Below are 25,133 nucleotides of genomic sequence, written 5' to 3'. Positions count from 1 at the left end.
TTTGACTTGATATTTTGAATCGTCAGCGACGAAGAACCCTTTGGCCAAATAACTCTACCGTGGAGGTTATGCTTTCATGCTTCCACTCCCAACAGGTACTCTTCTTTAGGAATCACAATAGACAACTGGCCCCCTTTGACATACGACTTTGGTAGTTGACTAAACGATATATCACACACATTATTCACCGTTTCAACAAATGATTTTGGTAGTTTAGTAGATTTAACCGTACTCTCTTCTTGAACTTTCTCCTTGTAACAACATTTCTCCCAACAAATCCAAAAACTTCCATTGTATTAATGGTTCATTCATCTTCATGCGCACAAATTTACAAATTAGGTTAAGAAATGAACAGTGATGCTAAGGCCTTCATTGTTGAATTTTGAAGGTTATGCTAGGATGATTGATCATGTGTGTGTCTAATGGTCATAGTAATAAGCCTTCTTTCATTTTCCTTTCTTTATTTTTTTTTCTATATAAAAAACAAAAATGAAATACTTATATATTTATTCATATAAAAAAGGCTTATATAAGGCTTATATATATTTATTTTATCTTGATAAGTCTAAATTAGAAATTAAAAAAAGAAGTGTTATTTATAATAATACAGATAGGAAATTTTAGTATTTATCCACTTATTGGTTTATTTATCTATGTATGTATGTTAAGTTTAGTTGCTGAATCTCGGTTCAACCCTGCTAGTTTAAAATTTCGACCCATATGTAGTTATCTTGTATATCTCTTTTCCTTTATTCACGGCCTTTAAGTAACTTTAAGGTTAGGCGCTTTAGTGAATTAGAAATTGAGAATAAAAATAAAGGAATTAGATGTACATCATTTTGCTCTTAAGGATTCAGATGCAAGACACACCTCTTGTCCATTCTAGCCCTTGTTTTTCTCCTCGAATATGATTTATTTATCCTAAGATTTGTCTGTCTTTTATTTTTTAATAAATTAAAAATTTTAATTCAAAGAATAAAAGTCGGTCAGATGGATGCACATCCACTTAATTGTCGAGTTTGTGAGACATGAGTTGCACAACTTGGTCGTTTCAATTCTCATTTTTTATAAACAAAACCAAAATCAAATTAAAAGGGAATAATTGGATGCGCACCCTCTTATCCTCGTCTTAGAGAACCCAAGTAGTACGATTTGTTCTAGTTCGGTTGCTCGTCTTCCTCCTAAAAACAATGACAACCAACAAACATTTACTTTCCTCCACAGCGCGCGTAAACCTTTTTACGAAAAAATTTCCGCTATTGTGTGATCATACTTTTTTATTTAAAATTAACCAACACACACGTTTTTTCTACCAAGAACTACATAGTCTTTAATTCTCCATCGAATCCGGAGATACGTATGAGTAAGATTCGAATCTTGTTAAGCACCCTAATAAAAGATATTTTTTATTTCCTTTCTTTTCCTTTCTTGTAAATGCATCATAATAATTGGGATAAATCTAACACCTTAGGATAACACTTTTATTCTCAACATTAAAAATTAATTAAAGGTAATCGTTGTTTACAACGAATGTCGTGAGGTGTTAATACCTTCCCCGCACATAACTAACTCCCAAACTTGAATTTGGTTGTGACGATCATAATTTTGTTCTTTTAGGGTTTTATCAATATTTACCATTTTAACAATAAACTTTGGTAGCAACTTCATTACTTCCGAGCGTGTTCACAATCGGGTATATTTCGCGCCGTGACAAAAGGTTTTTTTTTTACAACACATCTCGACCATGGTTATTTGCATCCTTGTTAGGACATCACTGTCACTAGAGTTGGATGTGTGTATCGTGTCCACCATTATGAAACAATGATTGAGAAACATGAAGACTATTTGAATAAATCAGTGTGATACATGATAGTTTTATTAGGCCCCATAATAGGCCCCGGGTATTCTTGTAAAAGTACAATGCATGTGACCTTTCTTCAGTTCAACAAACAAAACCTCAATATGTGTGTTAAGTGAATAAGTGATAAATTTATATGATCATAGACTTGGGAATTTATAGTCGTCATGGATAACTTTGCTCATCAAGACTTCGTTATATGGTTACTACTCTTTAATGTCTTGTTTCATCCATGTTTGGGATTTTACTGCGCCATATACTTTCACGACTTTTACTATTATGATTGTTTACATCCATTCCAAGTATTGCATCTTCGTGTCCATCATTCGCATGTTTTTTTGTCTGAGACTCGACCACATAATATCAATTAATCAATTTTCATGTGGTTAATGTTTGAGTCAACTCTTTGCCCCCAAAGTTGAACCAAACTCCTAGTCAGGTGATCTCGGCCTCATAACATATATTAGCGAGCTAGTCAATATAATATAAGGTCAGATTCACCTTGCATATGTCAACCTAAGTACTCTACGAGGGTTTAATGTACTCTTGAGCAAATGAGTCAAATCTTGACTCCAAACATATTTAAACCATTGTGGACATATTAGTACAAATTGAAATATAGAAGACAACAATCATTCATTGAGATATTTAAACTTTAATTAGTCTTGGTTTCAAGCCAATTATTAGAACAAATAAAAAAAATGTTGTCAAAAGACTAACAACCTTAAATACTCATAAGACGTGAGAGAAAAAATAAAAAGACGAAGGCTTAAAATCAACAAAAGAAATTTGAGTCACACAAAATAGATAAATTAAAAAAAAAAGTAATATATCAGGTTAAGCTTCTCATATTAAGTAATATTATTCAAAGGACACACTTGGCATAGGTTCTTCCCATTAAAAGTGGAAATTATTAGCCAATTAACTAAATTATTCAACTAAGTAACCATACATTAGGATCATGTAAAAAAACAAAATGACTTTATTATATAAAATATCCTATGATAACATTTAAAAGCTAGTCCACCTTGTGATTTTGGAACATTTTCTCGTACATCCTCTTTTTATATTGGTACCCCTTCAAATACATAAGTATGATGTGTTAGTAAGTGTTCAGAAAAAAAAAATACAGTAACTTGAAAATATAGTAAAAAGATAAAATTTACCTTTTGTGTTCCATAAATGTAATCACAGTAGGTAAATACTGAGGCAAAGTTTCCTTGACTTGTTCCACCAACAAAATGATGATAATCATGGTATGCAGGACCTCCATAAAATGGTATATATTTTGTGAAACTCCAAGGAAATTCATAACCACTATGTGTCTCTATGGCTTCTAGCTGTCGCAAAATAAACCATAACCAGTAGGTTACAATGTGTCCTGGAACTAATACTGGGCCAAGAAATGCAGGGATACCTAGCATCCAAATTTCAGCCCAATGAGCATATGGTGCTGCAAATCCAATAGGTGTTTTATATTCATGATGAACTTTATGGATGTTTTCATAGCTCCATTTGCAATGTAGCATTCTATGGATCCAGTAGTTTGCATAATCTTCTATAAGAAAGTAAACTAGTAATTGCCAAAATAACTCCCACCTTGATGGTAATGGCAAACTTGTTCTAATTCCAAGCCACTGAACAAAATTTGTGGTGAAAAAATAAAATAAATCCTTAGTTACTAAGAAAAACAACTAAAAATATAATATAGTAAAAATTAATAAGTCTTAGTTATGTTAAGAGCATATGCCTCATTGTTAAAATAACTGATAAAATTTATTTTAAAATAAATATCATTTTAATTTTTAATGTAAAAATTATTGTTATTTTATAATTGTGTCTTTTATTTATTTGTCTTTATAGGAATTTCAAAATATTAATAATATTAATTTAATAAAAGTATAATTATTTATGACAATATTATTGTATTTTTAGATTTATGTACAAACACTTTAAACGATATTTAATTTAAAATAGATAGAGTATAAAAAAAGAATATATTTCTTCCGTCCCAAATTATAAATCAATTTTAATAAAAATTGTTCAAAATCTTGAGTCTCTTTACAATTTCAAGGTAATATTAATATTTTTTTAATATACTTTGTACCATTTATATTCTCTCCTTTTAATTTTTTAAGATTCTCTTATATAATCAATAAAGGACAATATTACTCTAGATATTACTCTCTAAGTTTTAAAGTATGAGACGTTTTAACTATTTTACACTAATTAAAAAATTTAATTAATTTTGTATAAAAAAGTCAAATTATGTACGACTTTTCAATAATACCCTTAATAAATTACATATAAAAAATAAATGAAACGAGTTAAAAAAAGAAATAATAATAAATACTAAAGTATGTTAGAAGTTATTAATTTTGTCTTTAATTTATAAAATGACTTATAATTTAAAATATTTTTTTTTTTTGCAAAAATGTCTTATAATTTAGAACTTATAATCAATCTTTTTATGTTTAACAAATAACTGATATATCTCTATAAAAATGATTAAATAACTAATCAATTTAGAACTTTATATATATATATATATATATATATATATATATATATATATATATATAAATGATTAAATAACTTATAATCAATTTAGAACTTTTATATATTTTTGTAAGAAAAAATGAATGGTTGAGATCTCACTGCAAAATAATGTCAACGTAAAAAATCTCTTCTCAAATAATGGAAGGGAGTTCTCTCCCGTAAATGTTTGACTTGAGAGAGCCATTTATAATTTACGCAAATCAATTTATTTAAAATTAACATTAAATTTTTATAAGAAAAAAAATAAATGAGTGAGATCTCATTGTAGAATAATGTTAGTGCAGATAATCTCTTCCCAAATAATAGAAGGGAATTCTCTCCGTAAAGATTGGATGGAAGAGAGGTCAATTATAATCTATACCACTGATTAAGATTTCACTGCAGAATAATGTGCAAAGAATCTCTTACTATAATAAATGCCTACCAGGTTGTGTTTCTGCACAAATCAATTACTATTATTTTCAGTCCAAAGAAACTAGGCGTGGCTGGCTGGCCGGCAATAGTACTATATATGCATGCACCGTACGTAATTAATTCTCCTGTCATCTCATATTTGACATTATTTCTATCTTCTCACACCTCAACATGCAGGCCTCACATATAATTCTTACAACTTTACACTATTATTCATTTACTTCATTCAATTTAAGAAAATGATAAATTAACTAATCACATGTTGGCCAAAGATTATATATAAAAGCGATAATGTATGATTGATTTAAATTGAATTGGTTTTAAAATTTATTGGATCGCCAACTAAATTTTTTCACTGTCAAACCATTTGTAGTTTATTTTCACGAGTCTGTCTAATCTTAGGTCGAGATAATATGTTAAGAATCTCAATTTTTAAATTAATTTTATATAATTGAGTTAGATCAAATCATATTTTTGAACAAAATAATAAAATATAAAATACCTTAATTTTGCTAGCCACCACACTCTATGTTTATGATTGAAGACGAACGATATTTTGTTTAAGGGTGCTCTCAACAATATTTCAGTTGGCAATAATTGGGTGCTTATGGAGAATGAGGAATTACTATATTTTTTATAAGAGGGTTTGTGATGCTAGTGTTGTGGTCTTTAATGTTAAAATAATTTCTTAACTATGGTTGATACTTAATGTTAACAAGAGAAGAATGTGTAAGTTTTATGATTGGATCAAACAACTTTCTAATTAATGTAGATTGTTGTAACGTTCGTGGGAGTACCGCCTAATACTCATCATTAATATACATCTTGCTTATTAAGAAAACAATATTTCTGTTGTAATAGATACTCACAGTTTTATCTTAATTTATAGGAAGGTTTAGAATTAAATAAAGTGTTACTTTTTTTAAGTGTTTTAACCCTTTGATTTTTTTTTAAATTTCTTAAAAAAATATATAATTAATATTCTTATGATTATATATATATATATATATATATATATATATATATATATATATATATATATATATATATATATATATATAAAATATGTAAAATTTTATATATAGTTAAATTAATGATTGAATTGGTTAGTTAAGAAGTGTCTAAAAAAATATATAAATATTAGGATTGCATACCTTGATAGTGGGATAAGAAACAATCTGAAGAGGACCAACAGCAATGATAAATGTTTTGATAACATATTTGTAACACTTGAACATTTCCAAGAATGTCCTTTTAACCGAAGGTTGAATCTTGTATTTGTTCAACTTCTTGCATCCACTTAGCTCAATCAATGCAAATGGAATGGGGGCTATAGAGTAAAACAAGCACAAGAATAGAGTGTTGTGGCAATGAAGAACAAAGTCAGATTTTTTGGCAGAGTAATTGAACCAAAGTGTCTAAGCAAAAGTGAGGTTTCTACCAAGTGCATTTTTTGATTCTTCCAGAGTACGATAAGGGATCATAGTGAGAGAATGTGGAGAGAGAAAAATAGAGCTTATGAAGTTTATAATGAGAAGTAGAGAGAAAGCTTGTGTGATTATATAGTTACAATTTAACTGTGTTAGTTGAACTATATGTATAAGATCTTAGTTGAACTAAATATGTATAAGATGTTGATCTATAATTCAAATTATATCAATAATATTTTTAGATATTTTTTATAATATATTAATGTAAATAAATTAATTATATTTTCAATAAAATTGTAAATATTCATTGTAACAGTTAATATAATTTATTGAGGTGATAAGAGACCAGACATCCTTACTTGACACCATCACCGCATACTTTTTATTTATTAAATGATATGTCTCGCTCTCAATAAAGTGTCCTTCCATTATTATTAATCAATAATTTAAAAATAATATTGAATGATGTGTCCTCTTCCTTTTTTTTACGGAATGACGTGTCTTTTTTTAATCATGGGTTTTCACTCTTCTCTGTAAAAAAGATTATACTACAAATATTATTTTAATACCAAAATCATACATTTACTTCGTATGTTATTGTTAAGAAATATGATGAACAATAATATTTATATTTTGAATTTTTTATATATATTTTTCTCTCTCTACAATATAATTTTAATGATATGTAAAATTTAATTAATATAATTTATAATTTGGTTATAATATAGGTTCTTAAGTGAAAAAATAAAGTCGATTAATTATGTTTAAAAAATTAATTTAGTTTATAATTTGATTTTTTAGCGTCCTAACATCAAAAAGGTAGTTTTACGTGGTAAATTAACTTTGGTTATATATAAGATTCATTAATAAAGTTTATATTTGGTTAATGTGTTCTTATTTGAAAGGAATTTCTTAATGCACATATATGTTACTTACGCATAATGCAAAAATACTAAAATATTCTTTAGATTCTAGAGATGCATCTCCAAACACATAATGCATCAATATTATGGTGCACCAAATGAGTGTCACCCGAATATTAAAAAAAATTACGGAGATGCATCTCCGGGTGTTTTCAATAAATATAATGATAGTTGGTCAGCTTAGTGGACATTCCGAGGACGCATCTTCGAAAGTTTGGGGCGAGATTTTGAAATTTGTTGTCACCTTTAATAAAACAAAAAGATGCATGATCACACAACCATACTTGTTTTTCACTCAAAACTCTCACCAAAAGCCCTTTCATTCTCAATCCACATTTTCACTCCAAATCTTCAATGTTGTGTTTCATCACATCAAAGGGAGCAAAAGAAGTTGGAATTTCAGGTAAAGATAACTTTTTTCAAGCCCTATTGCTCGCATTAAGCTTATTTTCTGTCTGTAAAACGTGTATTTATTCCGAAGATATATTTCTGGAGTCTGTATGAACTCAACCGGAGATGCATCTCTGTTATTTGTCTGTGTTTATTTTTCCATCTCTGTTTACAACATTGACACTTATTTACTGTTCTGTGATAATTATTTTTATTAGATATGATGCACCCCGATGTTTCATCCAAACGAGTTGTGTCTCCCACTGTCAAAGGTGTTGTTGTGAAGGCATTTTCCAGCTCTATTTACTGCATTGACACTTATATTACTGTTCCGTGATAATTGTTTTCATTAGATATGATGCACCCCGATGTTTTCTCCAAACAAGTTGTGTCTCCCACTGTCAAAGGTGTTGTTGTGAAGGCGGTAGATGTTAGCAACCAATATAAAAATGAGCAAGAGCTTGAATTATGTGATCACATACTTCAATGGATTCGTACGGATGCCTCCAAGCTGAGATTTGGTGTGGTTAAGGTCCGATAATGGTTCGGATAAAAGACGTGCTTTTGTGACAATGACGTGCGAAAGAAGCGGGAAAACTAGACCTCCTCTCCGGAATTTTAAACGAGACGACACAGGTTCAATAAAATGTGAGTGTCCATTTAAGGTGTATGGCTATATGTTGGCAAACAATAAATGCAGATTTAATGTAATATGTGGTTACATAACCATGACTTGTGTAAAAAGTTAGCAGATCATCTAATTGTGTGTCGTCTCATGCTGGAAGAGAAGGAATGTGTTGTTGACATGACATTGAATTTGGTTCAACCGAAAAATATACTTGCAACTTTGAAACGTAAAAGAACCGAAAATATCTCAAATATCAAGAAAGTGTACAATATTTGGTACCAAACAAACAAGGCGTTGAGGGGGGTTAGAACTGAAATGAAACAACTCTTGAAACTGTTGGATGATGACAATTATGTGTCTAGGTACCGAACGTGCAAGAATGAAGTCACCGTTAGAGATATATTTTGGATTCATCCTTATTTCATCAATTTGTTCAACGTGTTTCCTATTATACTCATACTTGATTCAATGTACAAGACCAACAAATATAGAATTCAATTATTGGAGATGGTTGTGTTTACCTCTACTGAGAAGATCTATTCTGTCGGGCTTGTATTTCTAGAGAGAAAAAAAGGAGAATGTTACTTGGGACTTACAGGTGTGTCGGACAATGTTGAAGGACCAAGAAGAGATGCCTAAAGTGATTGTTACCGACCGCGATACCACCTTGATCAATTCGGCTGCAATAGTATTTCCTACTTCTTATGCATTACTTTGTAGGTGTCGTGGCTGGAAAAATGACAGAGTCACCACCATCCTTTATTCTTCCTAAAGAACAGGGAGATAATGATAAAACCTATAAATTAAGGGTGAGATACTAGATTCGGGAGTCTGTTAAGTAAGGGAAAGGTGTTAGGCACCCCTTACCTCCATTGTACTCAATGAGATCCACCTTTAATTCTAGGGTTAGTATGTTTCTAAGAAATTTTTGCTTTAATATTTTTTAATTTTTTAATTATTTATTTATTTAAAAAAATGTTTTATTAAAAAATAAAATTTATTAAGAGGAAGACCTAAAAAGATTGTTTATTATTGTACTCGTTAGAGTCTTACAACTCTATGTTTATGTACCCTCACTTTTAATGTAAAATATATTTATTTGTTTGTTGTTTTTATCTCTTAAAGGTTATCATGCATCGGGGCGGAGAAGTAATTGATTTTGAAAAATGTCACATTGTACTAGGGTAGGAGAATTACAATTTGAGGTGAGTTTAAATTGATTTTATCCCTTTTGATTGATTGGAAAAAAAATCTAACTATTTTGATTTAAGAAAGTAAACCTATAGTGATATTATATATATAGTTATTTTAACAAACATATTAAAAGATTAATTATATAAACCCAAAGACCATATCCATTATCCCTGATTTATATCCTTTGATTTATCCCTTAAAATCCTAAAATTTTATCTCATATTATCCCTAAAATTATCCCATAAATTAATCCTAATGAATTAATATCTCATAATAATCTCATTTTTTTTTTATATTAATTCATTTTTAAGAATTAATCCCTAATTCCAATCTGCGTAACTGTTCTAAAATTAATCTCTAACATTTATTATATTTTTATTAATTATAATTATCTAAGTAATTATTTAATTATTTTTTATTCCATCCCTAATTATATTAATCCCCTAAATTATTTTTATCAATTTTATATCATAATACTAATTAATAATTATTGTAAAAATATTAATTAACCTTAATTATCCTAATTTATGATTATTAACCCTAAATTCTTGATTAATATTCCATAATTAATTAAATTTTTTATTCTTTTGATTTTATTTATATTAGTTATAAAGGAATTACAATAGTTTCAATTAACCCTATTATGCTTAATTATCCTAATTATATTCCTATCCTAATTTAAAAACTTGAATAAACATTTAATTATATATATTATTGTGTATTTTTGTTTTGTTTCTTGACTTTAAAAGAAAAATTATTTTTGTATGTTTTTTGAATTTAAAGGAAAAGGAAATATTTTTGAATTAGAAAGAATGGACTAAAATATTTTTATTTTTTTGGATTCAATGGAATAGAGAAGTATTTTTTATATTTAGTATTTTTAGTAAAAACAAAATTAATTAATTGATTAAATAAAACTTATTTATGTGTTTTTTGTACTTTAAATTTTAAATACAAGGGTTAAGATATTATTGTTTTTTATTTTTGTTTTTTATTATATTTTGTTATATGTTAAAAAGGAAATTTACGTTATAGGTTTAGAAAAATAGTTTTATGATATTTATTTAAAGGTTGATTTATTATTAGTAAAAATAGAATTGATTTACATTTGCTTTTAGAAATTCTACTCCATGTAATTTTGAATAAATTTTTGATAAAAAAATAGTTTATAACCCTTTTTAGTAAAAAGTTACTATGATTTTTAATTTGACTTAATTAGAAAATAAACCCTAGCACCAAGAAATCCAAACATCAATAAATCCACCAATAAACCAGAACACACAATAAACACAAACATCAATAAACCCAAGCATCAACAATAGAACTAGATTCAATAATAACAAGAATAAGATAAATATAACTGGAAGACCAATCTACAGAGAGCAGGATTTCTCTGGTTTAAGCACGACTAGAGTTTCTCTTTGCTCCTTTCTCATTCTTTCCACTTTCTACTGCTTTTTGCCTTGATGTTTGTTGGAATTTGAACTCCTAAAGCATTAATATATAATTTCATTAAATTAGTAACATCCTAATATTTATATTTAATTACCTCTAAATAATATAATCTAATGAGATATAATATTCTAATTACTAATCATATTTATTTTTCCTAAAAATTAATTTTAATAGTTATAAATCGTTTTTTAGCATAATCCTACAAATAATATAATTTCAAAAAGTCTAAAAAATACCTCTAAACTAAAATAAACTCCTAAGAGACACTAAGAAGTCAAAACGGCCCCCCCTTGACTTTTTAGGTCCCAAGGTTGAATATCTGATTGGTATGTCCCCGACATGTTAGCGTTAACTTAAAAATAGAAAAAAAAGATGGTCAAATTTGGAGTACGACAATTGTCCATATTTAATCAACTTCAAACTGAGATTATGATGATGATGAGTTTTCATCTTCTTAGGGAGGAGATGGTTAAATATAAAGAGGAACCTAATTTTGAACTCGGGGTTAATAGACTCCGGAGCCGAGCAAGGATTGACCAATCCTTGGTGCTCTATTGGCATCCCACTTTGATGAATCCCTGATAATATCTCCTTGCATACGCTTCTCGTAATCACATAAATTGGGCAGGACTCGAACGATCCTTCAGCCGCTGTTTGATAACCCTAGTAGAACCCCTGATGAAACTCTTAATAAAATCCCTAGCAAAATTCTTGATGAAACCCCTGATACAACTTTTGATGGAACCCCTGATGATAAGACCTTGATGAAACACTTTTTATAAATCCATGATGGATCCCCTCGACTAAATCCCTGATAATCAGTTTTAACCTCTCTGGATGACACTTGCATATGATTCCTATGATCATCTGATCATGTCACTAGAGTCGGGTATGACTTAAGTGATATCACAATCACTATGGTTGAGACCCCTTTGGTGATACTCTGGTGAAACCCCTTGATAAATTTTTGGTATACCCCCGTGATGGAACCCTTTGATGAATCTTCGGATAGAATCCCTAGATGAAACCCTTGATAAAACCCTTTTGATGAAATCCCTTGATGAAACCCCTTGATAGAAATCTGGTGAAACCCCTTTATGGAACCCCATGATGAAACTCCTGATATAACCTCTTGATAGAATCCTTTGATGAAACCCATGATAAAATCCTTGGTGAAACCTACGGTGAAACCCTTTGATAAAACACTGATGAAACTCCTCTGATAAAAATCTGATAAAATCCCTAATGAAACCCTTAATGGAACCTTTGACGAAACCTTTTTTGATCAATTTAAACCCTTTTGGGTGAAACTTGTATACGATTCCCATGATCATCCGATCATTTCACGGCAATCGGGTAGTACTATACTGATACCCCAAGCACTCTAGTTGAAACCCCTTGATAAAAGTCTTTCAGAACCCCTTGATGGAATCTTTCGATGGTATTCCTGATAAACCCTTTTGATAAAATCCCTTGACAAAAATCTTTTGATAAAATCCCTTGATAAATTTTTGGTGTAACCCTTTGATAAAAATTTCCAGTGAAACCCTTTGATAAACCCGTGATGAAACCTCTTGACAATACCATTTTGTTGAAACTTCTTGGTAAAACCCTGGTGAACCCTTGGTGGATAATTCTCTGATGAAAAACCCTTGATTGAACCCCTTTGGTAAAATTCCTTTAATAAAATCCCTTGGTAAAGTCCCTTGACAAACCTGGTATATGGAACATGCCCCATGTGTGGGATAGGTTAATAAGATGGAGATGCGAGAGGTGAAGACCCGTTCAATAATTGATAACGATCATTTAGGATGACTGACCACTAAATAGATTCCTTTGACGAATCACGGTGAGTGATTTTGTTGGGGAAGTCCTTTATTGAAAAGGCTTTATGGAGATGATACTTGCTGGGGAAGACTAATAAGCATTCCTGCTTAGGGAATTGTACCAGTATAACCGGGGATTAAGAATTCACTTGTCACTGGTATAAGAACCAATAACTTATTATTGGCAAGAAAATTGAGGTAAGACCCGAGAAGAAGTGAAAGTAATAACAACGATATAAGAACCGTAAAACAAGATGACAAACGGCGTAAGGACCAAAGTGAAAAACACGGTGTAAGAACCAAAGTGAACAATGGTAACAGTGTAAGAACCAAAGTGAACAATGGTGTAAGAACCGTAAATAGAATATTATTATGCATAATACTAGAGCAAGAACCTTTGCTGGGGAGTTCTCTGAGAAAAATGGAGTAAAAAGGAGATTGATAAAAGAATCTGATGTCTCTACTGGGGGAGACTGGTGTCACGTAAGATGACTGTCTTCTGGGGAGTAGGCTTCCAGGCGAGGCATCCTTAGAAGCACGAGTTCCAGGGAAAGTGCTAAGAAATCCTTGTAAGGACCCGATGAGGGAATCGTATGCCATTAGGGAATACCGATGATAATGTTGCTAAGTGTTGCTAAGTATTTTTAGCTTGGAGAATGATTTCCAAGGATACTTGTTAGGGGATTGTCCTTAAGTCCAACTTACTGGAATGTATAGATATGAAAGAGATGGGGAGAAGCTTGGACGAAGATCTATCGTCAACTTAGCTGGGGATCTGCCCATACTTTTTTGATGAGTCCTGAGTCTCAGCTTGTGTTGTATTATGTATGCATGTTATGTATGCATGCCATGTTATGTATGCATGTTTAGAATTTGTATGGCTTAATGCTTAACATTCATGGATATGCTACACAAGATATGATGTATGAATGTGATGTTATGGATGATTCGTCCCTAAAGAATAGGGATTATTTTCTTTTAGTGAAGAGTTAAGCAGGACCTTTGGTAGGCGACTTTTGAAGGCAAGGTTTTGGAATTATTAATGAAAATGGGATTTTTGTATGGTTCCAGGTAGGATTGAGCTTTTGTGAGGTATTGAATGCCAAGAGTGGTCGGGCGTTTTGGATGTAGGTGCTAAGTAGGATTGGGCTTTTGTGTGGTACCAAGTAAGATTGGGCTTTTATAGATGTTAGATTCACGCTATGGGAATGTACTAGATGAATGAGATGATATGCATGGTTTGACGCTAGAGCATAGTGACACGATTAATGCATGACAATGATTTGAATGTTTCAACAAATGCCCACGTGTTGAGTTGGGGGTTGTCAAGGATTGGAGATGTTGATTGTATTACAAGGTTATTTGTCAAAAAATGGTACTGAGGTATTGAGGTAGCATGAATTCCCGATATTCTTTACGAACTTGACAATTGTTGATGTATGAAAGAGCTTGGTTGTGCATATTGAAAGTATTAAAAGGGATTATCTTTGCAGTATCATATAGTTGCCTCAACCTGTTGGTTCTTTGAAGAAATTCGCCTCAATATGAATTTAAAGCAGCTTAGCCATACCATTTAATTGAGACAGCCTACCATTATATGAGCCTCTAAGAGATTTTCCTTTGACTAATCGACTTTTAGAATGAACTACCCCAGATGAACCGTTTTTTGGAAGTTGTTTCTTTTGAACAAGCCATTGCAGCGGTCTGCCTAAAATTAATTATGCTTTGAGGGTATTGCCCTTGTTTGTAAGTCTTCTGAAGTATTTTCCTGTAAAGGAACTTAGATTCCACCATTCTATAAAATAATCTTCATATGGACTGCTCTAGTCTCCGAATCATCAAAAAGTATACCCCTGATTATTAAGGCACGAAGAAGTTGCATGAAAAAGGATCTGGGTCCCGCCATGTTGTGGTATGACGTTGATATGGACTTCCCCAGTGTTTAAATCTTGAAAAGATTTCCCCTTATTAGATGACTTTCGGAGTGATTTACCTTACTATGCCCTTGAGTTGGTATGCCCTAGTATGAGAGTCTTGAAAAGTATGCCTCTGATAATTAGGATCACGAAGGTTATTTGACATAGGTTTGTCAAATCTTGAAATGTTTTTCCCCTAATCAATAGGATCTTCAGATGATATGCTCATGATTATAAGGATTTTCCCCTAACTGGAAGGATCCTTAGGTGACTTGCCCATAGCGTCTTGAAACGGTTTTCCTTTGATCCGACCATTGCTGAAATTTCCTTGATGCTAAGTATTGATTTGTGAGAAAAATGTTCTTTTTGAAAAGTAATTCTAACGTCATGCTCATACAAGTTTTTGAAGTCGAAAATTATTATGAAAAATGGATATTGTGTATACAGATGATATTTGCCCACAAGGTTGGCACAAATAAGATGTGAAAATGTGATAAAATAAGATGGTTATCAATGATTTAACAAACATTTAGAGTCACTTTAACACAAATTTTACTGAGTATGCTTTCATAGTGAACCTGACTTCAATTAGGACTTTTGAAGGTTATAACGTGGCCTGGTTCACGGTCTAACAAATAAAGGATATAAGGCTCAAATTTTGATTTTAATCCTACCTCATTCTTATTGATGATCTCCATTCCTAGATTCAATTAATTCAACAAATGGATTTAGTCTGCAAGAGAATTTTGATAGATAATGATTAAGGTAGATGTAATGATTCAAGCACTAATGAGATTCTTGAGGTGACAGTCACATATTTTCCCTAACAAGCTTGTTTCGGTATTTTGCTTTTTAATCCCTATTTTCGCATGGAACCATTGTTTTAAATTTTTGGTCCATCGGGATGCCCTAACTTTTTCCTAAGTCAACTCTTTTTTAGTATTTAACTTAGCAGACTTTATTTTTGAAAAATAATGCCCTAACTTTTGCCTAAGTCAAAAAAAAATTGGTTGTTTCCCTTTTTTTACTTAGCAGGCTCTTTTTGGAACAACTCATGTGTGATTTTGCTTTTGATTTTGAAATTTGTGACTGCCATGTTAACTATTGTGAGCTCTTGTATTTTCACTGCGTCCTCGATGTTGGATGACATATGTGAGGAAGAAAATATGCTTGATCCTCTTATTCATGTGCTAAAAAAATTCATGGAGATGTAATGCAATGTGGGGTCAGGATAAAACCCTTTTGATGAAATCCCTTGATGAAACCCCTTGATAGAAATCTGGTGAAACCCCTTTATGGAACCCCATGATGAAACTCCTGATATAACCCCTTGATAGAATCCTTTGATGAAACCCCTGATAAAATCCTTGGTGAAACCCTGGTGGAACCCTTTGATAAAACACTGATGAAACTCCTCTAATAAAAATCTGATGAAATCCCTAATGAAACCCTTAATGAAACCTTTGATGAAACCCTTTTTGATCAATTTAAACCCTTATGGGTGAAACTTGCATACGATTCCCATGATCATCCGATCATTTCATGGGAATCGGGTAGTACTATACTGATACCCCGATCACTCTGGATGAAACCCCTTGATAAATGTCTTGCAGAACCCCTTGATGGAATCTTTCGATGGTATTCCTGGTAAACCCTTTTGCTAAAATCCCTTGACAAAATTCTTTTAATAAAATCCCTTGATAAAATTTTGGTGTAACCCTTTGATAAAAATTTCCAGTGAAACCCTTTGATAAACCCATGATGAAACCCCTTGATAATAACATTTTGTTGAAACTTCTTGATGAAACCCTGGTGAACCCTTGATGGATAATTCTCTAATGAAAAACCCTTGATTGAACCCCTTTTGTAAAACTACTTTGATAAAATCCCTTGGAAAACCTGGTATATGGAACATGCCCCGTGTGTGGGATAGGTTAATAAGATGGAGATGTGAGAGGTGAAGACCCACTCAATAGTTGATAACAATCATTCAGGATGACCAGCCACTAAACAGATTCCTTTGACGACTCACGGTGAGTGAGTTTGCTGGGGAAGTCCTTTATTGAAAAGGCTTTATGGAGATGATACTTACTAGGGAAGACTAATAAGCATTCCTGCTTAGGGAATTGAACCGGTATAGTCTGGGGTTTAAGAATTCACTCTTCACTAGTATAAGAACCAATAACTTATTATTGGCAAGAAAATTGAGTTAAGACCCGAAAAGAAGTGAAAGTAATAACAACGGTATAAGAACGGTAAAACAAGATGATAAACGGTGTAAGAACCAAAGTGAACAATGGTAACAGTGTAAGAACCAAAGTGAACTGTGGTATAAGAACCATAAATAGAATATTATTATGCAAGGTACTAGAGCAAGAACTTTTTTTGGGGAGTTCTCTTAGAAAAATGGAGTAAAAAGGAGATTGATGAAAGAACCTGATGTCTCTACTAGGGGGAGACTGGTGTCACGTATGATGATTGTCTTCTAGGGAGTAGGCTTCCAGTCGAGGCATCCTTAGAAGCACGAGTGCCAGGGAAAGTGCTAAGAAATGCTTGTAAGGACCCGATGAGGGAATTGTATGCCATTAGGGCATACCGATGATAGTGTTACTAAGTATTTTCAGCTTGGAGAATAAGTTCCAAGGATACTTGTTGGGGGATTGTACTTAGTCCAACTTACTAGAATGTATAGATATGAAAGAGCTAGGGAGAAGCTTGGACGAAGATCTATTGTCGACTTAGCTGGGGATCTGCCCAGACTCTTATGATGAGTCCTGAGTCTCAGCTTGTGTTGTATTATGTATGAATGTTATGTATGCATGCCATGTTATGTATGCATGTCTAGAATTTGTATGGCTTAATGCTTCACATTCATGGATATGCTACACAAGATATGATGTATGAATGTGATGTTGTGGAAGATTCGTCCGTTAAGAATAAGGATTATTTTCTTTTAGTGAAGAGTTAAGCAGGACCTTTGGTACGCGACTTTTGAAGGCAGGGTTTTGGAATTGTTAATGAAAATGGGCTTTTTGTATGGTGCCAGGTAGGATTGAGATTTTGTGAGGTATTGAATGCCAAGAGTGGTTGGGATTTTCGGATATAGGTGCTAAGTAGGATTGGGCTTTTTTGTGGTACCAAGTAAGATTGGGCTTTTATAGATGTTAGATTCACGCTATGGAAATGTGCTAGATGAATGAGATGATATGCATGGTTTAACGCTAGAGCGTAGTGACATGATTAATGCATGAAAATGATTTGAATGTTTCAACAAATGCCCATGTGTTGAGTTGGGGGCTGTCAAGGATTGGAGATGTTGATTGTATTACAAGGTTATTTGTCAAAAATGGTACTGAGGTATTGAGGTAGCATGACTTCCCGATATTCTTTGCGAACTTGACGATTGTTGATGTATGAAAGATCTTGGTTGTGCATCTTGAAAGTATTAAAAGGGATTACCCCTGCAGTATCATATAGTTGCCTCAACCTGTTGGTTCTTTGAAGAAATTCGCCTCAATATGAATTTAAAGCAGCTTAGCCATACCATGTACTTGAGACAGCCTACCACTGTATGAGCCTCTAAGAGATTTTCCCTTGACTAATCGACTCTTGGAATAAACTACCCCAGATGAACCATTTTTTTTGAAGTTATTTCTTTTTATCAGGCCATTGTAGCAGCCTGCCTAAAATTGATTGTGCTTTGAGGGTATTGCCCTTGTTTGTAAGTCTTCTGAAGTATTTTCCTGGAAAGGAACTTGGATTCCACCATTCTATAATATGATCTTCATATGGACTGCTCCAATATTTGAATCATCAAAAAGTATACCCCTGATTATTAAGGCCTGAAGAAGTTGCATGAAAAAGGACCTAGGTCCCGCCATGTTGTGGTATGATGTTGATATGGACTACCCCAGTGTTTAAATATTGAAAAGCTTGCCCCTGATTAGATGACTTTCAGAGTGATTGACCTTACTATGCCCTTGAGTTGGTATGCCCTAATTTGACAGTCTTAAAAAGTATGCCTCTGATAATTAGGATCACGGAGGTGATTTGACATAGGTGTGTCAAATCTTGAAATGTTTTTCCCCTAATCAGTAGGATCTTCAGATGATATGCCCATGATTATAAGGATTTACCTCTAACTGGAAGGATCCTTAGGTGACTTGCCCATAGCGTCTTGAAACGGTTCGCCTTTGATCAGACCATTGCTGAAATTTCCTTGATGCTAAGTATTGATTTGTGAGAAAAATGTTATTTTTGAAAAGTAATTCTAAAGTCAGGCTCATGCAAGTTTTTGAAGTCGAAAATTGTTATGAAAAATGGATATTGTGTATACAGATGATATCTGGCCACAAGGTTGGCACAAATGAAGATGTGAAAATGTGATAAAATAAGATGGTTATCAATTATTTAACAAACATTTGGAGTCATTGTAACGCAAATTTTACTGAGTATGCTTTCATAGTGAACCTGACTTCAATTAGGACTTTTGAAGGTTATAACATGGCCTGGTTCACGGTTTAACAAATAAAGGATATAAGGCTCAAATTTTGATTTTAATCCTACCTCATTCTTCTTGATGATCTCCATTCCTAGATTCAATTAATTCAACAAATGAATTTAGTCTGCAAGAGATTTTTGATAGATAATGATGAATGTAGATGTAATGATTCAAGCACTGATGAGATTCTTGAGGTGACAATCACATATTTTCCCTAACAAGCTTGTTTCCGTATTTTGCCTTTTAATCCCTATTTTCGCATGTAACCACTCTTTTAAATTTGTGGTCCATCGGGATGCCCTAACTTTTGCCTAATTCAACTCTTTTTTAGAATTTAACTTAGCAGACTTTATTTTTGAAAAGTAATGCCCTAACTTTTGCCTAGGTCAAAAAAATTCTGGTTGCTTCCCTTTTTTTTTTGACTTAGCGGGCTCTTTTTGGAACAACTCATGTGTGATTTTTCTTTTGATCTCGAAAGTTGTGACTGCCATGTTAACTATTGTGAGCTCTTGTATTTTCACTGCATCCTCGATGTTGGATGACGTTTTTGAGGAAGAGGATGTGATTGGTCCTCTTATTCATGTGATTAGATGGAATAGTTCCCTTGAGATCAGACTGCATCATTGACTTAATTGAACAACTACCATGCCCCTGGTTAAGATTAAGTTTTTTTTTTAAATAGAAAGAACACCGACTTCAGGCTTGAGGTGGTTGACTACAGATTATCTCCTTATTTATCCAATATTTGGGAAGTGAAACAATGCCTTACATCGTCAGCCAGGTCTTACTATTAAAGGCATAATCAGCAAATTCAGTTATTTATTACATCATTCTCTTCCTATGTTTGTTAATGGTAAAGAGATGGAAAAACTTTGATTATTTTATGATGGCATAAGAAAGATTGAAAACGAATGGATCGATTCAAAAAAGGTGCATGCTCGTTTTATTAAAATTACTCTTAAAAGAGTTTAAATTTTAAGTACAAACAACCCTTAGCAAAAAAGACATTACAACTAACAATGGTAAAGTCCATTGATCCTAGTAATGAGCTTCATTGTTGATCCACTGACTCTTTAGGAACGCTTTTTGATATCCTTGAACTTGTAAAGATAAAAGGGGTGATCGTTCATCAATGAGACTCCTCCTTTGAAAGTCAAATGTGAGTCTTGTGCTTTGTACTTATAACTTGTAGGATCTGGACCAGGGGTAAGATCAAGTGATTGCAGCTTCACTAGGGCGCCTCTGAGTAAGTCATGAGACATTAGTATGGGATCTAGTTTCCTTCCATGCTTTCTTTGTTGTGATTGATGAAGCGCATGAGGCTGCTGATGAAGTAGATATTGTTGCAGACTTCGTTACGGAGGTCATCATCAAAGGTTGTATTTGAGGCTCTAGGTAGCCCATGGCTGGCATGGCAAAGGTTTACCTTCTCTCTTCAATGGCACTTGCTCTTCTTGAGTCCATATATATTTTCTTGAGACATCCTTCGAGTTTGTTCACGAGTATCAGGAAGTCTACTAGTTAGATAGCTGGAGGAAGGTCGAAAGCAGAGAGGATATGCAAATGTATGTGTATGTATGCGAATGCATGAAAATGCTTGGGGATGTAAAAAAATGCTTTGCCATGGAGATGCAATGCAATACAATGTGGGGCCAAGATAAAGACAAACCTAAGGAATAATGACTGACAAAAGAAAACCCTTAAGGATTCAGGGATTATGACGGATATAGAACCCACGTATGGGTTTAAGGATAGTGCCGAATATAAGGACACCCTATTTAATAAGGTTCCTTATAGATAGGGATAATGATTGGCATGGGAAATCCAAACGGGTTTCGAGATAGGTAAGGTAATGCAAGCATGACCTAGCTAAAATGGTCTTCTTATGACATGCCAATTCTAAGTTTAGACTACCCAATCCCCTCACTTGTAGGATATAAAGTTTTTGTAGGATGATAGCCCTAGAGCCATGGATTATACCCTTGTTTTACCATGAGAAGAAGCAAAACTTTCTACGATAATCCTTTGGAATAAGTCTCATCTAGACGGGACCTTTGTAACGACCTTTGCAAGTTGATAACATAAGGTCACCCTGAGTTAAAGGGGTTCTAGAAGAGGTCCCTAGAGTCATGAATCTAATCCAGAGTTTCATCATGAAGAAGTGCTAGCCTTCTTATGGAAAACTCTTTGAATTGATATACTCTAGGCGGAATCGTCATCAAAGACCCCACGAGATGACAACCCCAGTGGCCAAGACAGGACAACCCCTTACTTAAACTTATTATTTTTTCCTCAAGCATGGATTTTGGCTTCACACATGTAACAATCCCATCCATAAGATATGTGAATAATAATATAATATTGAAATATAAAATAAAATATATTTTAAAAAAGAGTAAACAAGTAAATAAACAGAAAAAAAACAAGCAAATAAATAACACACAACCCTAAACCCAAAGGTTATGACGAACTCTCTTTAAGGAAAGTATAAGACGTCCCCAATAGAGTCGCCACCTGTCGCAGCTGGAAAAATGACAAAGTCGCCACCATCCTTTATTCGTTCCTAAGGAGCGGAGAAATAATGATAGAACATATAAACAAAGGGTGAGATACTGGATTCGGGAGTCGGTTAAGTAAGGGGAAGATGTTAGACACCCTTTACCTCAATTGTATTCAATAGGATCCTCCTTTAATTCTAGAGTTAGTGTGTTTCTAAGAAATATTTGCTTTAATATTTATTAATTGTTTAATTATTTATTTACTTATAAAAAAATTATTAAAAAAGAAAATTTATTAAGAGGAAGACCTAAAAAGGTTTTTGAGTATTGTACTCGCTAGAGTCTTACAACTCTATGCCTATGTACCCTCACTTTTAATGGAGGATCAGAGTCCCGTAGTTCTGGTAAAAAATATTTGTTTGTTTGTTGTTTTTATTCCTTAAAAGTTATCACGCATCGGGACCGGAAAAATAATTGATTTTGAAAAATGCCTCAATGCACTAGGATAGGGACTTACAGTTTGAGGTGAGTTTAAATTGATTTTATCCCTTTTGATTGATCGGAAAAAAAACTAACTATTTTGATATAAGAAAGTAAATCCATAGTGATATTATATATATAAATATTTTAACAAACATATTAAAAGTTTAATTATATAAACCCAAATACCATATCTCTTATCCCTAATTTTTATCCCTTGATTTATCCCTTAAAATCCTAGAATTTTATCTCATATTATCCTTAAAATTATCCCATAAATTAATCCCAATTGATTAATAGCCCATAATTAATCTCATTATTATTATTTTATTTATACTAACCCATTTTAAGAATTAGTCCCTAATTCCAACATGCCTAATCGTTCTAAAACTAATCCCTGACATTAATTATATTTTTGTTAATTATAATTATCTAAATAACTATTTAATTATATTTTTTTATTCAATCCCTAATTATATTAAACCCCTAAATTATTTTAGCAATATTATATCATAACTCCATTTAATAATTATCGTAAAAATATTAATTAACCATAATTATTCTAATTTATTATTAACCATAAATTCTTGATTAATATTCCATAATTAATTATATTTTTTATTCTTTTTATTTTATTTATATTAGTTATAAAGGAATTACAATAGTTTCATTTAACCCTAACTATGCTTAACTATCCTAATTATATTCTTATCCTAATTAAAAACTCTGAATAAATATTTAATTATATATATTTTTGTGTATTTTTATATTGTTTCTTGACTTTAAAATAAATATTATTTTTGAAATTTAAAGGGAAAAGAAATATTTTTGAATTAGAATGAACGAACTAAAATATTTTTATTTTTTTGGATTCAGTGGAATAGAGAACTATTTTTTATATTGTTAGTATTTTTAGTAAAAACAAAATTAATTAATTGATTAAATAAAAAATATTTATGTGTTATTTGTATTTTAAATATTAAATACATAAGTTAAGATACTATTGTTTTTTATTTTTGTTTTTAATTATATTTTGTTATATGTTAAAAAGAGAATTTATGTTGTAGGTTTAGAAAAATACTTTTTATGATATTTATTTAAAGGTTGATTTATTATTAGTAAAAAATTGATTTACATTTGCTTTTAGAAATTCTACTCCATGTAATTTTGTTCATAATTTTGATAAAAAAATTACTTTATAACCCTTTTTAGTAAAAAAAATTCTATCATTTTTAATTTGACTTAATTAGAAAGTAAATCCAAACACTAAGAAATCCAAACATCAATAAATCCACCGATAAATCATAACACACAATAAATCTAAGCATCAATGAATCCAAGTATTAACAATAGAACCATATTAAATCATAACAAGAATGAGATAAATGTAACTTCAATATCAACCTAAGGAGAGGAGAATTTCTCTGGTTTAAGCACGACTATAGTTTTTCTTTGCTCCTTTCTCATTCTTTCCACTCTCAATTGCTTTTCGTCTAAAGTTTAAGGTTTTAGTGTTGTTGTTCTTCGATGTGAAGAACAACAACTTCAGGGATACTAGATTTGTAAGTTATGGATGAATGAAAAGTGTAAACATATGTACTATTTATATATAAAATTAGGTTAAGTTAAGAAGGAAAAAATTAATTTTGATTCAAACAATTAATTTAAACAATCGAAAAGTCCACAAAAAGTATATTTCATTTGATTTGAATTTTGATTATTTTTATTAATTAAGGATGTTTCCTAAAATTTTATACTTAGATTTTAAAAAATACTAAAAATAAAGTCAATTAATTTAATGACATCTTTTTTCTGATTTTTTTTACTAATAATATATAAGCACAAAATAATAATTTTAAAAAAATTATAGAAAATTAAGAAATAAACTCAATTTTTTTAGCTTTAGAAACTAATCATGTTGATTCTTTCCAAAATAAAAAATAAATATAAATATTATAGAATAATCTAAAAAAATAAAATCTCTCACTATTTTTTATATATTTTTTATATTAAAAATAAATTTAAATTACCATCCTAAAATGAAATGTTAAATAATATTGAATTACTATCCTAAAATAAATACGAACAAAATATTTCCATATCTTTTTATTTTAAGATTTTTTGACTATTTTTTGTATAAAAAGTAAAAAAAATGAAAACTAATTAATTTTTAAAAGAGATTAATTGAAATACATTGTCAGTGTAAAAGAGTTTTACACCATCAGTTAATTATAGACGTTAGATATTAAAAGAAGTTTGACTTTTATTTTAAAAATTTATAAAGTAATACAAATGAGTGATGGTGATGAACCGACAGTGTAAAACTTTTTACACTGACAGTGTATAGTAATTAATCTCTTTTTAAAAATACATATTTTTCAAATATGAAAATTAATAATCAAAAATCAAAAAAATGCAAATGTGTGATTTTTTATAGTTTTGAAAATAATAGAAAAGTTAGAAATAAAGGAAAAACAAATAAAAGAGAAAAAATAATTTATAAGTGAGAAATGTGAGATTTGAACTCATGACCTTTGAACTCACAACTCCTTTTCCATACTCTACCATCCATTAAGTTAATGCACTCATTCAAAATAAAATGACACCTCTAAATACTTAAATAAAAACAAACAATTTTATAATAATTTAAATACTTAGATAGCTTAATTTTTTCCAGCAAATAACTAAATTTTTAGCCTAATTTTAATAATATAAAAGACCCCTAAACTATTAATCTATAATTTCATTAAATAAGTAACACTCTAATATTTATATTTAATTACCTTCTAAATAATATAATCTAATGAGATATAATATTCTGATTACTAATCCAATTTATTTTTCCTAAAAATTAATTTTAATAGTAATAAATCCTTTTTTAGCATAATCCTACAAATTATATTATTTCAAAAAGTCTAAATAATACCTCTAAACAGAAATCAACTTCTAAGAGGGACTAAGAAGTCAAAACGGCCCCATTGACTTTTTAGGTCCTCAGATTGAATATATGATTGGTATGTCCCAGACATGTTAGCGTTAACTGAAAAATACAAAAGAAGAG

General features: G+C 31.2%; 1 pseudogene; it reads right to left on the bottom strand.

Moving 5' to 3' along the window:
• Positions 1–2,733: 2,733 nt before the first annotated feature.
• Positions 2,734–6,315, bottom strand: LOC127129190 (methylsterol monooxygenase 1-2-like; annotated as a pseudogene).
• Positions 6,316–25,133: the final 18,818 nt, after the last annotated feature.

This window comes from Lathyrus oleraceus, chromosome 3, assembly GCF_024323335.1.
Source record: "Lathyrus oleraceus cultivar Zhongwan6 chromosome 3, CAAS_Psat_ZW6_1.0, whole genome shotgun sequence".
NCBI classification, from domain to species: Eukaryota; Viridiplantae; Streptophyta; class Magnoliopsida; order Fabales; family Fabaceae; genus Lathyrus; species Lathyrus oleraceus.
Note: the sequence above shows the minus strand (reverse complement) of the source record. Positions and strands in the feature narration are given on the sequence as shown.